The sequence below is a fragment of the Canis aureus genome, chromosome 31, assembly GCF_053574225.1.
Source record: "Canis aureus isolate CA01 chromosome 31, VMU_Caureus_v.1.0, whole genome shotgun sequence".
NCBI classification, from domain to species: domain Eukaryota; kingdom Metazoa; phylum Chordata; class Mammalia; order Carnivora; family Canidae; genus Canis; species Canis aureus.
Window position 1 is genome coordinate 12434529 of NC_135641.1, and position 15462 is coordinate 12449990.

A 15462-nucleotide genomic window follows, 5' to 3' on the forward strand; every position below is an offset into this window, starting at 1 on the left:
AAAAACAGGCAGAGAGAGATTTTTAAGAAGCCAATTAGAAGTATAAAAAATAAAATTTCAACAGGACAAATACTGGAAAGTAGAAAAAACTCATTACAGAATTAAAAGGCAGTCGTGAAGTCCCAACCCTGAATGCTGAGATAGAAAAAGAGAAAATGGGAAACCGATCCTAAAAATGATTAAAGAGGAACTGAGACACTTCAGCATCCCCGGGAGGAGTTGCTGTGCAGAATGGGGAGTGTGCAGCCCTGCAGGTGACAGGGTTTAGAAAACCCCTGACGTCAGAAGGACAAGCATCACCCAGGAGCTGGAGCACACATCGAAAGTTCTCCATCAGTGCTCAGCAGGTGGATTTTTTTAAAATCTGTATCTGGTCACCATTATGAAACTGAAGAATATCAGGGTGGAAAACACAAGAGTAGAAAGAAACTTATAAATGCTTCCAGGAAAGAGAAAAAAAACTAACCCACAAAAGATGGATAAGCTCTGAAGCAAATTGTGAAAAGTAAGCAGTATCTAGAAAAATCAGTTAGAAAATTGAGTTCACCTCCTTGAGGACTGAGTCTTTGCAGGCAAGGTGGTTACTGGCAATCTGAGTGGAACGGTCACATCCAGAAACACGGCGGCGCCAAGCACAGCCTGGTGTTACTGGGAACCACACATCTTCACAATGGAGTGACCCATTTCCGTCCCCCTTGTCCTCTGTCTACACTACCACAGTCTGCAAAGTTTGGATTTGCACATGAGCAGCCCTCACACATGTCCCCTTCTGCTCCTGGTGACCCAGCACCAGACACCTGTGACCTCAGAGCCTCCACCTCCATCTTCTGCCCCAAGCCCCACTCAGGGAAGCTCTTCAGTCAGCAGGAGGACCTGGTATTAGTTGCTTTTCCACTTCCACTGTAGAGTATTTACACACGAGTTCATGATTTATTTGCATGGCACACAGTGCTGTTTCTTCAGAGTAGAGCAAAGATGTGATTTGTAGCTGAAGAGTGTATCAGACATAATTGCATCAGTATTGTTCTGCAAGAAAATCCTCTAATAGTTCATTACATGTTAAATAATTTTGTAAATTATTTTAAAACTATTTTATAATAGGCACACATCATCAGGAGATTTTTATGTACCAGTTGAAATGTGTTGCAGTGCCATTAGAGGGAGTTGGGGCAGGCGTGCTGGTTGGCCGGCAACCACCATATACCTTACACTCCATCCATGTAGAATAGCCCCTGCTTTCAGAAAATGCAGGGAAGAGTTAGATATGGGTCCTAAGAGGTTCTTCATCACAACAGGGTTTTTGCTTTCTGAGTTAATAGTTTGTTGTGCGATAATAAAGGAAACTCTCGTCTACAGAAAGCTCTAGGACGGGCCCCGTGTTGTAGGGGCTTTGGGCCCCTCAGCCTCATTCTCTCGCACCAGGCCTACCTGTTCTTGGCCTGCATGTTGATCCTCTGCACCCTAGAACTGGAGCACCCCAGCCTCGTGTACAAAATTAGGCAACCTCCAGTAGGGAGGCAGGAAGTCCTGCGGGCCAGCAATCAGGAACCAGCTTCAGCACAGGCCCAGTCTGCTCCAGATGGCTTAGGTAAGACTCAGTGTCTCCCCAGGTCCCATTGCCTCCTCCTAAATGACTCCCTGGACTCCTGTGCCCATTGACCAATCTGAACAAAATACTTGATTTGTGCACATGTCTCCTTCCTGTAGGCCTCTGACCTTGGACCTGCCATGACTGAGCCAGCAGACAACCAACCCTTCCTAAGAATTGTGACCTGCAAGAAAGGGCCTTCCTTGATCAGTTGTCCAACAGGCCACCCACTCCCTCACCTCGTTCTCTGTAGCCCTGTCCTCTCCTCTCTGTAAAGACAACTCCTTCCTGCCTGGCTTCTGAGACTCGCAGATCTCAGGGTTAGAATGGTCTCCCAATCACCACAGATTCCGCCCCTTCCTAAAAGAGCCCCTTGAAGCAAAAGCTCTCTTCCCTAGGTCCATCTGACATCATGCACCCTAATCTCTATAACCCAAGCCCTGAGTGTGATCTTGAGATTTATAGTAAGAAATATTTATTTGACCTTCATCACCTGGCACAGAGCTCATAAAACTTCTTCAATCCCTTAAGTGAGGAGAGCAATAAAGGTGCCTTTTATTATGTTAAAGAGGACTTTTGGGCTGCCTGGGTGGCTCAGTGGTTTAGCATCACCTTTAGCCCAGATCTTGATCCTGGAGACTCTGGATCGAGTCCCACGTGGGGCTCCCTGCATGGAGCCTGCTTCTCCCTCTGCCTGTGTCTCTGCCTCTCTCTCTCTCTCTCTCTCTCTGTGTGTGTGTGTCTCATGAATAAATAAATAAAATCTTTAAAAAGGAAAAAAAAAGAGATTAATTTTGGACCCCCACCTAAGGGTGAGGGGGCTGGTTACCAGGACAACTAGTCATGTGATTGGAAGGTTGGAACCTTCTAACCCAACCCCCATGATCTTCTGGGAGGGGTGAGGGGCTAGAGGTTGAATCAGTCACCAAAGGCCAAGGATTTTGTCAATCATGCCTGTATAAAAACCCCAAAGAAGGAGTTTGGGAGCTTCTGGGTTGGTGAACATTGCAGATTTAGGGAGAACAGCCCCTGGCAAGGGCATGGAAGCTCTGTGTCCTTTCCCCAGACCTTGCCCTGTGCATCTCTTTCATCTGTCTCTTCCTGAGTCACATCCTCTTGTAAGAAAACAGTCACCTGGTGAGTAAAATGTTTCTGTGCATTCTTCCAGCCATGGTAGCATGTTCAACCCAAGAAGTGGGTTGGAGAATCCTCTGATTTACAGCCGCGAACAGCCTGCCCCACACCACCCTGCTGGTGCCCAAGAATTGCCTGTTGGTGTGAACATTGAGTCAGGGACCTGTCACTGGGTCTAAGCTTTCTTTTGTGAAATTCCCCCCAGGATAAAAGTCCTGTGCTGAGACTTCTAGCTCACAGCCAGCCTCTCCTCTGCTCACATATAACTGGCTTGACCTGTGAGAAAAGCAAAGTTGCTGATCTTGGAGCCCCAGCACATCCACCTGGGCTATCTCCCATAGTTACTCCATGCTGTTCATTCATTCATTCATTCATTCATTCATTCATTCACTCGATAAGCATTCATTGCATCAAGGGGGCCCATTCATGTGGCCGGATATGGCTTCCCCCAGTATATCCAGCAGTGGACACTGCTTGTGGCCTCCCTCAGTCCCAAAGGCAGGTCATCTTTCAAGTTCAGGCCCCTTAGAGTCTTCCTAATCTCACTGTATTTCAAAATATGGGAAAAACATTCATTGTCATTCTTTTAGTCAAAAATAATGAGAAAGTATTGAATGAGGTATGTTCACAAAACCCACAATATTTTGCAGAGTTTCTAACATTAATTAATTGACTAATTAATTAACTAAAATAAACAATAAACTAAATAAATGGATTTAAAATGTGGTCTACTTATATGATGAACCCTTATAAAAGTTTTAAACAAGCAATATAGATCTTAATAAGTCAATCCAGTTAGATCTCAAAAAATGCTGAGTTCAACATTTTGGCTTCAACTGCTTCAAGGGTTACAAATATTACATTCCCAATAGATTGGCATATGTCCCAGATCCCAGACTATGAAGCAAGTAAGGTATTTTGGCAACAACTTTTCCCTTAGATTCATCTTTTGTGAGTAATTTGAATTAAACTATGATCAGACCTATATTAGGATGTTCACTACTTCCTGCCATAGAAAACACCTTATAAATAATTCCTGGAATCCATGCATAAACTTTGCTGAAATAATTTAACTTGGAAACCTAAGGCTATCACGCGAAGTACTTGTGGGAAATACTTTGCTCCTTTGAGTTTCTCTGATAACCCCATCAACATGAGCTGGTGTGGGTAGATGACACCTCCCCTTATCCATAAATATTTCAACCACAGGATTGCAGAGGCAGACTGCCGAGTGGAGAGCACGACAACAGCCCAGCACAATCACATTATCGTCTTCTCTTGGCTACAAGGGACTCTATTCAGACCCAGGTGCTTAGGGAATGCCACTCTTCTGTGTTGTGAATGTCAGGTGATGCATCTCCGACCGCTGCCTGTCCTTCCACTACCACCTTGGTGACGAGCTGCCCTCCAGGGGAAAGAAGGGTGGGGGTGGAGAGAGCAAAGATGCAGGGTCAGGCCTTTGGCTGGTGCAAGTTCTCACTGTCCTGCCTGCAAGCTTCGTGACCATGGCCAACTCACCTAAAAACCGGTTCTCACTGCTTCTTCTCCGTCTGCCAACAGCTCAAGGTCATGTCTTTGTAATGTCATGATCCTGCGGGGAAATGACACACCAGAGCCCTTGGAAGGCTGAGGACATGACTTCAGTGAAAGTCACCACCTTCAAACCAGAGGAACTTCCCGTGCTGGCTTTGATTCCAGTCCCACACTTGAGATATCAAGTGTCACGTGCAATCTCAGTTCAGAGTCCATTAGGAAACTGTAATATTTCCTTCTGCCACATGAAACAGGAATTATTTTGTAAACCCACGGTAAGGTGTCCTTAAAGACCTGAAATATACCAGGCATCAGAAAATTGCTAATACTTGTAACCAAATGGTAGAAATTGGAGCCAACCTGAATCTGATCTGCAGCCTGAGAAAAACTGCCCCGGCAACTCACGGAGCCGTGAATGAGAAACCTGTGTTTTACTGAGACTCGGGGAAAGTTCGTGCACAATCATCACAGCAAAGCTTTACTAACACAGAAACTGGAACCCCAAGAGGCAGTCGGCAACCATGGAAACGGGCCCCAGTAAAAAACACTGGGTACCAGGGCCACTTTTTTATTTTTAAGATTTTATTTATTTATTCATAAGAGACAGAGACACAGGCAGAGGGAGAAGCAGGCTCCGTGCCAGGAGCCTGACGCGGGACTTGATCCTGGGACTCCAGGATCATGCCCTGAGCTGAAGGTGGCACTAAACTGCTGAGCCACCCAGGGATCCTCCCAGGGCCACTTTCTATCGGCTGCTATGGTTCAACTTCTTCTCTTGCAGAACAGAAACAGATGCAGCAGGATGTGGCCCCATATGCAAATCGGGCTTAAAACAGAGCATCACTGGGCTGCCCCGGGGGCTCAGCGGTTTAACGCGGCCTTCCGCCCAGGGCTTGATCCTGGAGACCCCAGATCGAGTCCCATGTCGGGCTCCCTGCATGGAGCCTGCTTCTTCCTCTGCCTGTGTCTCTGCCTCTGTGTGTGTGTGTGTGTGTGTGTCTCATGAATAAATAAATAAAAATCTTAAAAATAAAAAAAGAGGACCACTGTATGTTGGCAAATTTAATTTAAATTATTAATTAAGTAAGTAAGTAATTAAAACAGGGGACCTCGGTTCCAAAAAGCACCAAGGAGAGGCCTGAGTTGCCTGCCAGAATCAACCAACTAGGATGAGGTCCTTCCAACCAATCAAGACCAAGTGCATTTTTCCCGTTCCCTCATTAGCAAGTTGGACCAGAACCGGGAATCTGAGCAGAAGCGTCCTCTGTGTAAGCAGAGCTTCGCCTTTGCTCAGAGAGGCCAACCTCACTGTTCTCTTGGTGCTGTGTCTCCCCTCAGCTCGAGCTGTGGCCCCAGTAAAGCCTTGCCTGTGTCTTTGACTTTTGGGTCCAGCCTCATTTCTATCATTGGCCGGCCCAAGAATCGAGTTCTGAGAACATTAGGTTGGGGAGTTGCGGTGTTTCCCTAAAAAACAAGAAAACTACATGGCCTTGGCTGTAAAGCTGCAGGCAGGAGATGAGATTACTAAATTAAGACGCTGGAAGGTGGTTATGCATGTTATGTGGTAACGGAACATTTTGTCAGACCATCATCTTCAATAACTTGAAGGCAGGTAATAACCTGATGAAGTGAACTAGTGGCTTTGGGCAGACATTTGTTGGTGAACCTGTTAGGGTAAGTTCATTGTTATTATTCTATTTGATAAAGTCCTAGAGGAAAGATTCGATCTCAGAAAAGAACCATCTAGTTTTAAGCAGAATTAGAGGGAATAGGTGAAATCCAAACATTTCAAAGTCTGAAGATTTAGAAAATAAGACTACTCTGTCATGTTTACACTCACATGTGAAGCTAAGCACACCTTCTTGCCACATTTAAGGCATTAGAAGCACAGCTTTGAGGTAGACTAGCAAGCTTTCAAGGGTCTGGATATATTCACAATGTACTGAGTAGAGAGCCTACCATATACCCATTTCCCATATTTCGAAAAAGGTTACTTTCCTCTCTCCACACTCTCAGAGATTTCTGACTCCCAGAAGTGATAACAAGGAGCTGTTTCATAGGAACTCCCTGAAGGCTGTAGGCCACCTTGATTCTGTAGCCCAGGTGCCAACCGAGGCACCATGATAGGGGCTGCTGAACAGCCCAGCTACTCTCAGACTATAGGTCACTGACCTCATTTTTTCTCTAGCCCAGCAGTGCCCCCAGATATCCTGCTAGTGTTAGTCTTTTTATGTAAATACACAAGTGGTCTTTTGCTTCTCCATTGACACGTAGGGAGTTAAGATTTATGGAAGCACTTGAAGCATGTGATATATGTTTGGTTTCTCTCTGTTGGAGTAGGTGGCTTGTGACAAGCAAGGGGTGGAATGATCCATGTGTTAAAGGATGGCAGCTGGAGACATGAACATAATCTCAAACCTAGCTTAATATAGAGGTATGGCTATGTGTAGAAATATTTATAGATATGCACATGTACATATTAGGGCACACACATATATGTATATTTCCTTGATCTGTCGGCAGACTGGGCCTAGAAACAAAAATACTGGGAGCCAAGGACACACCAATCACCCAGACCATGGTTTCCAACACTACCCTCCAATAAAGTAACAAGGGCTCCAAGATACATGGCTGATTCCAGGACTGAGCAGAAAAATGCAAGATGAAGCTAGAGCATCTTACACTGTCCTACAGTAAGGTCCTCGCTCTGTCTGTCTCTGTCTCTGTCTCTCCCTCTCTCACACACACATACACACACACACACACACATTCATGGGAACTTGTCAAATACAGGTTCCAACTGAAAGAACTCCCAGAGCCCAATGCAAGAACAGCTTGAGTAACACAGTAAGTACCTGGTATTGGTTTATGGAATCAATATTCATGAGTCCACAGTGATATAAAGAAAGAATTGAATAAATATATAAGGGGAAGAAAAGATATAAATCTGAGCAAAATAGTTTTAACTCATGTATATAGATACTCCTCCCTCAGAGGTGGACCTAGGTGTCCCCACCTCAGGACAGGCTATCTAGAATGACTTCTTTCCATAGAGTACAGTGTAGACAGGAAAAATTATATGCACAGTGAGGAAATCTGACCAACGTTCCCTCAGCCAGGTAGTCAAGGGCAACATCACCACTGATAAGTTGTGCGGGTAGCATGTAACCTTGATAAGATGTGACAAGAACCACCTTTCACCCTTGTGGTCTTCCTGCTAAAAGCCATGACTACAGGCCAACCATACAAGGGCATCTAATGAGTCTCTTTTGGAGGAGTCTACAAACTACCTAACCCATACTCTCCAAAATTGTCAAGGTCACAAAAAAACAAGGAAAGTCTGAGAAACTGTCATAGCCAGAAAGACCTTGAAGGCACTGGACAACTGAATGTGATGTGACATCCTGGAGGGGACCTTGGGAGAGAAAACAGACATCAAGATACATGACTAAGGTGAAGATTTGGGTTAATAATCCCGTATCAGTAGTGGTTCATTGACCGTGACAAATGTCCTGCACTAATGCACAATGTGAGCAAGAGGGGAAATTGGGTGTGGAGTCGTAAGAACTCTCTGAACTGTGCTCACAACATTCTTCTGGAAATCTGAAACTTTTCTAGAATAGCAAGCCTATTAAACAACAATGAAGCAATCACGAGGTGCATGTCCCATTTTGTTGACACTTTGCAAGTTAAAGTGACAGAAGCGAAGCAAATGTTTTTAGGTTCTGCTGGGGAGGCTGAATTGAGAGGAATGAGAAGTGAAAACACAGAAGCACTGTTAGCATCCCGAGCAAGGCATTTATTGGGAAACTCACTCGACATGATGCCAATTTCTGTGGCACAGGGAAAGAAGGCAAGCAGAGAGTCCCAAATACTTCAAGACAGATGCCGACATGAAATGTTAAAGGCAGAGAGATGATGGGCTCTGACTGAGACTTGAGCAGAGCATCACATTAAAGACACTGTTCCAAGCACTCCATGCTCTCGGGCACAGCACCGTCTCAAGCGAAGAGTATGAAATTCACTGTCATGGGTTGAAGTGTGTTTTCCAAAAGATGTTGAAGTCCTCATCTCTAGTACCTGGGAGCTTGGCTTATCCGGAAAGAGCCTTTGCAGGTGATCATGTGGAGATGAGGTCATTGTGGTGGCCCCGATCCAGTAAGACTGATGTGAGAAGGGGAGATTGGGACCCAGACACACACACTCCACACAGGGAGACACCATGGAAAGATTGGAGTCCCTCTGCCCCAACCGAGGGACATCAAAGCCTTCAGGCAAGCCTCCAGGAAAGTGGAGAGGGGCCTGGCTCAGGGTCTCGCTCATAGCCTCAGAAGGAACCAGCTCTGCCTTGATTTGGGACTTTGGGGCCCCAGAACTGAGGGACAATAAACTTGTGATGATTCAGTCAATAAGTTTGTGGTACTTTGTTAGCACTGCCCTAGCCAACTCATGCACACACATTTTTCTTTATTTTCCTTTTTTAAGCATTGCTTTGTCTGTGCTCCTATCTATTCACTTCTGGGGGCTCATATATGAGGAAGGGAGACTGCCTACCATTTCCGGTTCAGACACGGGTTGCCTGTTCCTGTCCATTTAGCCTCCCCTCAAGCAGCATGTGACTAGATACTCCATCCTACCCCTTTCACCCCAAACTTTACTCAAGCAAACTTTTTATTCATTAAGAAACCCTTGCTTTAATATTGCTTTGTTTATAAATTTTGTTTTGCAAGCCTTTTGTGCATTAATTATGTATGTTTAACATATAATTTCATTACTCATTTATGTTACGTTGTATGTTCATTTCAGCATGTGAGGAAAATATAATTTGCATCTGAGTCTATATGGAATCACTGCATACTGCAAACAAATGCACAATCTAATGAGCTTATTAAATGCTAAATAACTAGGTAACTGGTATTTTAAATTATTAATATTGTAGAGAAATCAATGCAGGACAGTTAAAAATGTGTCAAGTGTGTTTGACTAAAAAAGAGGAAAGCTTCAGTTACTCTGTGACACATGATTTTTGTCCCCTCATGGCTAAATGCTCTCCCACAGGAGTCTGATGAGCCAGTAATTGCTTAAAGCACCGATGACCAGTAGGGATGCTGCATGGAGACTATGATACAACCCATCCAAACAGATGAGTCACAGTGCAGATTTTAGGTTTCTGAAACAAAAATTCAAAAACGTTCTGCTTTTAAGACATATTTCCCCACTTGGTATGGGATCCTCTTGGTTGCCAAGCTGTCAGATTGAGAGTGAATGCAGAAAATCCATCATCTGGTGGAAAAGGCAGGTAAGAGACCAGGGCTTGATCAAATAATGGAATCAAATAGTGGATCAAATAATGGAACCACGATGTAATTGTATAAATAACATACTTTATTATTTTCCTTCTTTGTTATCATAAATATTTTGTGATATAGTGGCCTCAATCCATGGTCAATGGCTATAACATTGTGGCATCACATAGGAATATCCATCAGTGACAAGAGTTGAAGATAAATTCTCTCCATGCCCAGAACTTTAAGCAAAATAAATATGGCCCATTTTTTTTCTAGACTGAAACGCAGCAGAGAAAGCACTCTCCACTGGTTTACACACTTTGGCCAATGGATTGGCTGATGGTCAGAGACTTGGAATGCACAGGGTTGAAAGCCTACAGAGTAGGTATATGGAAGGATTTTGCAGAATAAGCACAGGCTGTGAGGATGTTTGCAAACAATGTGAGTGCCTATCAGAGGGCATCCTTGCAGAGGAGGCTGGCAAAACCAGGTAGACAAGATGACCTGCTCTGACAGGTGTCCTCTTTCCCCAGCCACACTGGTGTGAAACAAAATATCATGAAATTTGCTATGAAGCAACATATGGGGTCAACAACATAGAATCCTCTCACCAAAGCTACCCCGGCTCTTGTTTCTCTTGAGTTCCTACCCTGCTGACAGCACTGTGCCCTGACACAGCAACTATCATTCCTTGAGGAGAACATCCAAGTGCCTTGTGCCAAATTAGTTGGATGAGATGCTTTCCATCATGGAAGGCATGATAATTTGTCCTTCCAGAATAGACAAGAACTTTGGATATGGATTTGACTTTCTGACCTGAAATGCTACTGCCAGCACCAATATCTGTGGATGCCCAATTCACCGCTGTGGTACCTCACCATCACTGCTCCTAATAGAACAACAAAAGTCACAGCAAAAGACACACAGTAATGGACTTGTGTCCGTGGAATTTTCTGGTCTTAATATATAACCTATCATTGAAAAGCAGATAAGCAGATAGAATAGTGAACCTATCTATATCTTTAATTGTGGTTCCAGTTAAGAAATAATAACCTAAAAATCTGGGGAGCTGTCTTAGAGGAAGCAATATATATATATTTTTTAATCCAATGGACATATGCTATTTCTTCATGGGCAGTATGAACAGATCTGGAAACCGAAGGGGTGAAAACTGAGCTGCTCTCCGACAATCCCATCTCACTATTACACACCGCAACATGCTTGTGCAATGTTTTCCTCCTGGGCTCTCTATTGGGGTAGGGCCAGGTTCATAGTGAAACAAGTAAGACAGGTTTGCCTCAAATGTAAAATTTAAAGGGCACCAAAAACTCGGTCATCAAGATAAATTATGTTTTCATGTAATAGTTTTAAAAAATTAAAAATTAAAAAAATCTGTGTTGAACAAAATACCGGAAATTTAAATAAGGAAAGGATTAGTAATCTGAAGTTAATTCAGCTTTATTTAAGACTGTCATTTGGTGAAGCAAAAGTGTTAAACATGACAATTCTCTCAGTTGAAATGAGGTAAGTGAAAAAGATGACATTGGGAATATCACTGATGAGTTTTTTCTATTAAAGCCTGAAAAGTAATGTTATAGTGAATTCTGCTTTTGATAATAAATAAAACATTTAAATTTTGTGCTAGACATTTCAATACAGCTACTTTCAATTTTTTGATAATTTTAAAAATATTTTAATACAAAAAAAACTAACCTCCAAAACAAAATACATAAAATCATGTACATAAGGGCCCACACATTTTCTTTTGCTTCAGGCTCTAATAATCCTTTGCTAACATCAGATCTTGCCTTTATTTAGAATTTTGGGGATCCCTGGGTGGCGCAGCGGTTTGGCGCCTGCCTTTGGCCCAGGGCGCAATCCTGGAGACCCAGGATCGAATCCCACGTCAGGCTCCCGGTGCATGGAGCCTGCTTCTCCCTCTGCCTGTGTCTCTGTCTCTCTCTCTCTCTCTCTCTCTCTGTGTGACTATCATGAATAAATAAATAAAATCTTTAAAAAAAAAAGAATTTTGCTAATTTTGTTCATCCTGGATTTTTTGCATTGATTTTGATTTTTAAGACATTGCATTAAAATATTATTTATACATATTTGGTGCCCCTAAAATTTTGTGCTTGAGGCAAATGCTTCACTTTCCTCCCCTAATTCCAATCCTGGGTTCTTATATTGGGATTCTTCAGAGAAACAAATCAATAGTTTTTTAATTAATTTATTTATTTATTCATTTAATTTATTTATTATAAGGATTTGGCACACATAATCCTGGACTCAGAAGTCCCAAGATCTGCAGTTGACAAGCTGGGGCCCCAGAGGAGCTGATGCTGTAATTTCAGTCTGAAAGCTGATAGACTGGAGACCTTGAGTCAGCTGGAAAAAGACCAATGTCTCAGTTTAAGGTACATAGACTTCCCCCTTACTCACAGGACTGTCTGTCTTTTTTGTTCTATTCAGGTCATTCAATTCATTGGAAGAGATCCATCTAAGTTAGAGAGGGCAAGTTGCACTACTCAGTCTACCAATTCAAATATTAAACTCACCCAGAAACACCCTCACAGACACACCCAGAATAAAATGGCTCAAAATCTGAGGGCCCCATGGCCCAGTCAACCTGACACATAAAACTGTCATAGTTCCCAAGAGAGGAGTGATTTCCCCAGGCCACACAACAATGGTTCCACTGAATCAGAGTTGGGACTGTGGCCATCTTTGTGTCCCAAGGCTCTTCATTTGCTAGAGTAAATGATTCTAAGTCTGCAGAATGCTCATATGGGTTGTGACTGAACTAGCAGAGAAACCAACAAGATCGCAATGTAGGTTTAGTGACTTTTGAGGTGTTGCGTCTCCCTCTTCGTAGGTGAGACCATCTTCATTTTTATGGGGCATAGCTGCATTTTCTAAACCAGAAGATGGCAGACGCTAGGATGGGAAACATAGCCAGAAGGGTGGACATGGATGCCAAGTAGCCCAAGAGATTAGTTACTATTGTGTCTCTGCTCTGAGACCATGAAGTCCTGAGACTGCAACTCAGAAACCACTTCTCATACCTTCTCACCTATTTCCTCTTATGCACGATGGGTAGAGACACTGGACAGGGACTGGAAGGCAAGAGGAGGGGAAAGACCTGTCCTTCCTGGTTCAAGCTCCCCACTCACTCCCAGCATAGGGCACCTATGGCTCAAGGCTCTCCCTGGGGCACTAACTTCCGGGACCAGCTGCATCCCATACTCCTGGTGTTTCAGGGTCTACTACAGGGTGACTCATTCTCAGATCTAAGCAAAGCTGTCCTTTAGTTCTGAGGTGTGAGCACCAGCTTTGTGGGGGTCCCTCTTCTGACCTTCAAAGCTGATAATCCCACTTTTCCCTTCTTTTTCTCCAAACTATGGAGGTGTTAGCAGCTTCCTCCACTTACTAATAAATGGGTAACCCAAACTCTAGAGATGTTAGGTGCTTCTGAGATTTACTAATACCTGGGTTACCCCTTTTTACCTGTTCAGATGTTCAACATCTGTGTGAACAGTCATTCGTGTCCCCTTTGTTTGAAATAGCTCCCATGGTTTCTGCTTTCTCAACTACCCCCCATGGATTTGGTTCCTCAGGAGAAATCCACTCTCCCAGATAGGGAATGTTCCTCTAGCACACCTGGCGAGTCCTAGGACTGAAGTCAGTTCATTCTGAGGCTGACTGTGGCCCACCAAACAAGTGCAGAAAAATGAACATGGCCTCTGCGTGGCCGTGGCTAAGTCTGAGGAGGAAAAAAATAATAAACTGAAAACACCGGACTGTGAGGAGCCCAAGTCTGACCAAACACCACAGGATGCGTTATGTCACCTCAGCAGTGAAGAGATGATCCACAGCAGAAAAAGTCAGGGTTCAAGTTCACAGAGGAGATTAATTGCCTTGACTTCCAGAGAATCACCTAGAAAGGGGGTGGCCTGGAAGGAGATTTTTAGCTGCTATATTGGACTCTGACTTTCTAAAGAAAATAAAAATGTTTCTGGAGAAAAAGGAACTCCAATATAGATAAACGGTTTCAGGCTTACAGAGGCCAAGTGGGAGCAAACAGGAACCCAGGAACTGGATCCCTGAAGTCAGGGATCCAGGATCCAGTCCAAGGGCACCCCTCAGTCTTCATTGCACCCCATCATAATGTCCAGGGAGCTCTGCAAGCTGAAAACTTACCAACAAATGACAATCTATCTAAGGAAATGCTGTTCTGAGCAGCCATCTTACAAATAGGTTCTGAAACAATAATTGCCTTTTTTTCCTAAGTAAATTCATCTAAATATAGGTAGTTCCTCTCTCCTTTCATTGGGGGAAACTTTCTCAAAGACTGAATAGCATGTGACATACCTACACTCCCAAGGAAGGAGCAGGAAATAAAGTTACGGGTGATGACAGAATTAGGCGGGTAGATTGTAGCACTCAACCTCTGGTGTCAAGTGTAATTTTAGTGTCTGTCTCGGGAATGATGGGTGGCTATGTCAGCAAAACCAGGCACTGCTTCCATCTCAGAAAAATACAATCCTCGTTGAACAATAATTGATATCAGCGATCCTTGAGGTCTTAAAAAATGGAACATTGGAAGATGCAGGTGTGGATTTCTTAGCACCTGATCTCTCATAGCTGAGGGCTCACAAGAATTACATGAATCACACCGGGCAGTGTAGACAAGACAACTAACTCAGGGCGCAAGCAGGCTGTCGGGCCAGTATGGACCACTTCTGTCTGATGGGCCCATGCCCTTACAAGTCTTGGTTTGGAATCCTGGCAACCAGAGGTAGCTCTCATGACACACAAATTCTTTTTCTTTATGTTGTTCAATCTCTGAAATAAACAAGATGGATAGGTTTATAGCGATGGGCACCATCTGGTGTCCTGCAGATGTACCTCATAATTCAAAAGCATAGTGTGCTGTCAATATGCCATCTTGATGGTGCAGGGTCATCCCTATTTTCTGCACACGTGATTATGTTTAAAATGTGTTTTTTTCCCCTGTATTTGATAGAATCCTCAATGGAACTATCAGAGATATTTAACGTATTACTCCATCAGTCACAATGGTGATGTGTTCAGTGAAGACTATGAAACTGGGTGACTGCTTACCTCCTGCTTTATTAGGACTCTATCAATTTAATTTTTTAAAGTGAACTTAAGATCTGAATTTACACCTTCACACACGTTTGCCGAAAAAAAAAAAAAAACCCTCCCTCAACCACTGATATTTAAAGATAACTGCAAAGCTCTTTAAATGTTTTTAAAACATTTAAAGCCATAGAGCATCAAATTTTTACTTCGTGAAATTTATAGTTTTATAATTGCATGAAATATCTTCATTTTTTCTTTGGGTCAATCTCAGTCATCTGGTCTCCAAAACAATTTTTTTTTCTTTATAACAGTAGTTTTCAAAAGTCCAGAACCCAAGTTACACTGAATACATGCTGCACTGAGTGAGGACTCGGGCTGACAGGTGCACTCCAACACCTCTAATGGATCAACATGAATGATGCGGCCTGTCAACAGCCCCAAGATCTCTATGCCCATTTTACGATTGTGTCCAGAGGCACTCCTCACTTCTTTAAGCTAAAAATTCTAAGCTTGTTTCTTCCTTTCAGTGCTCCTCGGATTTAGACAAATTCATTTCCCAATCTCCTTTGAGAATACTAGCATGCTGCTAAGAGTTGTTATTTATAAAGTGTGGTTCATTTCCTGAGGAATCTGGCATAGGCTGAAGTGGCTCTGACATAGATGATCCCTTCTTAGGTATGGCAAACACGAGTTAGCTCTGAATCCTGTACTAGTTCGAGGACTGCAGTGTTTGAGTGGGGATAGACCACAGCCAGTACCTGGTAGAAATGAGTGTCCGCAACAGCAAACATGATCATGAAGCATGAGATGCACCAA

The 15462-nt window shown here is 43.4% G+C and overlaps 1 long non-coding RNA gene across 1 annotated transcript; it reads left to right on the forward strand.

Annotated features, from left to right (window-relative positions):
• Positions 1–2478: 2478 nt before the first annotated feature.
• On the forward strand, positions 2479–15221 carry LOC144302186 (uncharacterized). The gene is made up of 3 exons (XR_013369029.1): positions 2479–2725; positions 11806–11957; positions 14958–15221. It is a non-coding gene; the product is annotated as an uncharacterized LOC144302186 (long non-coding RNA).
• Positions 15222–15462: the final 241 nt, after the last annotated feature.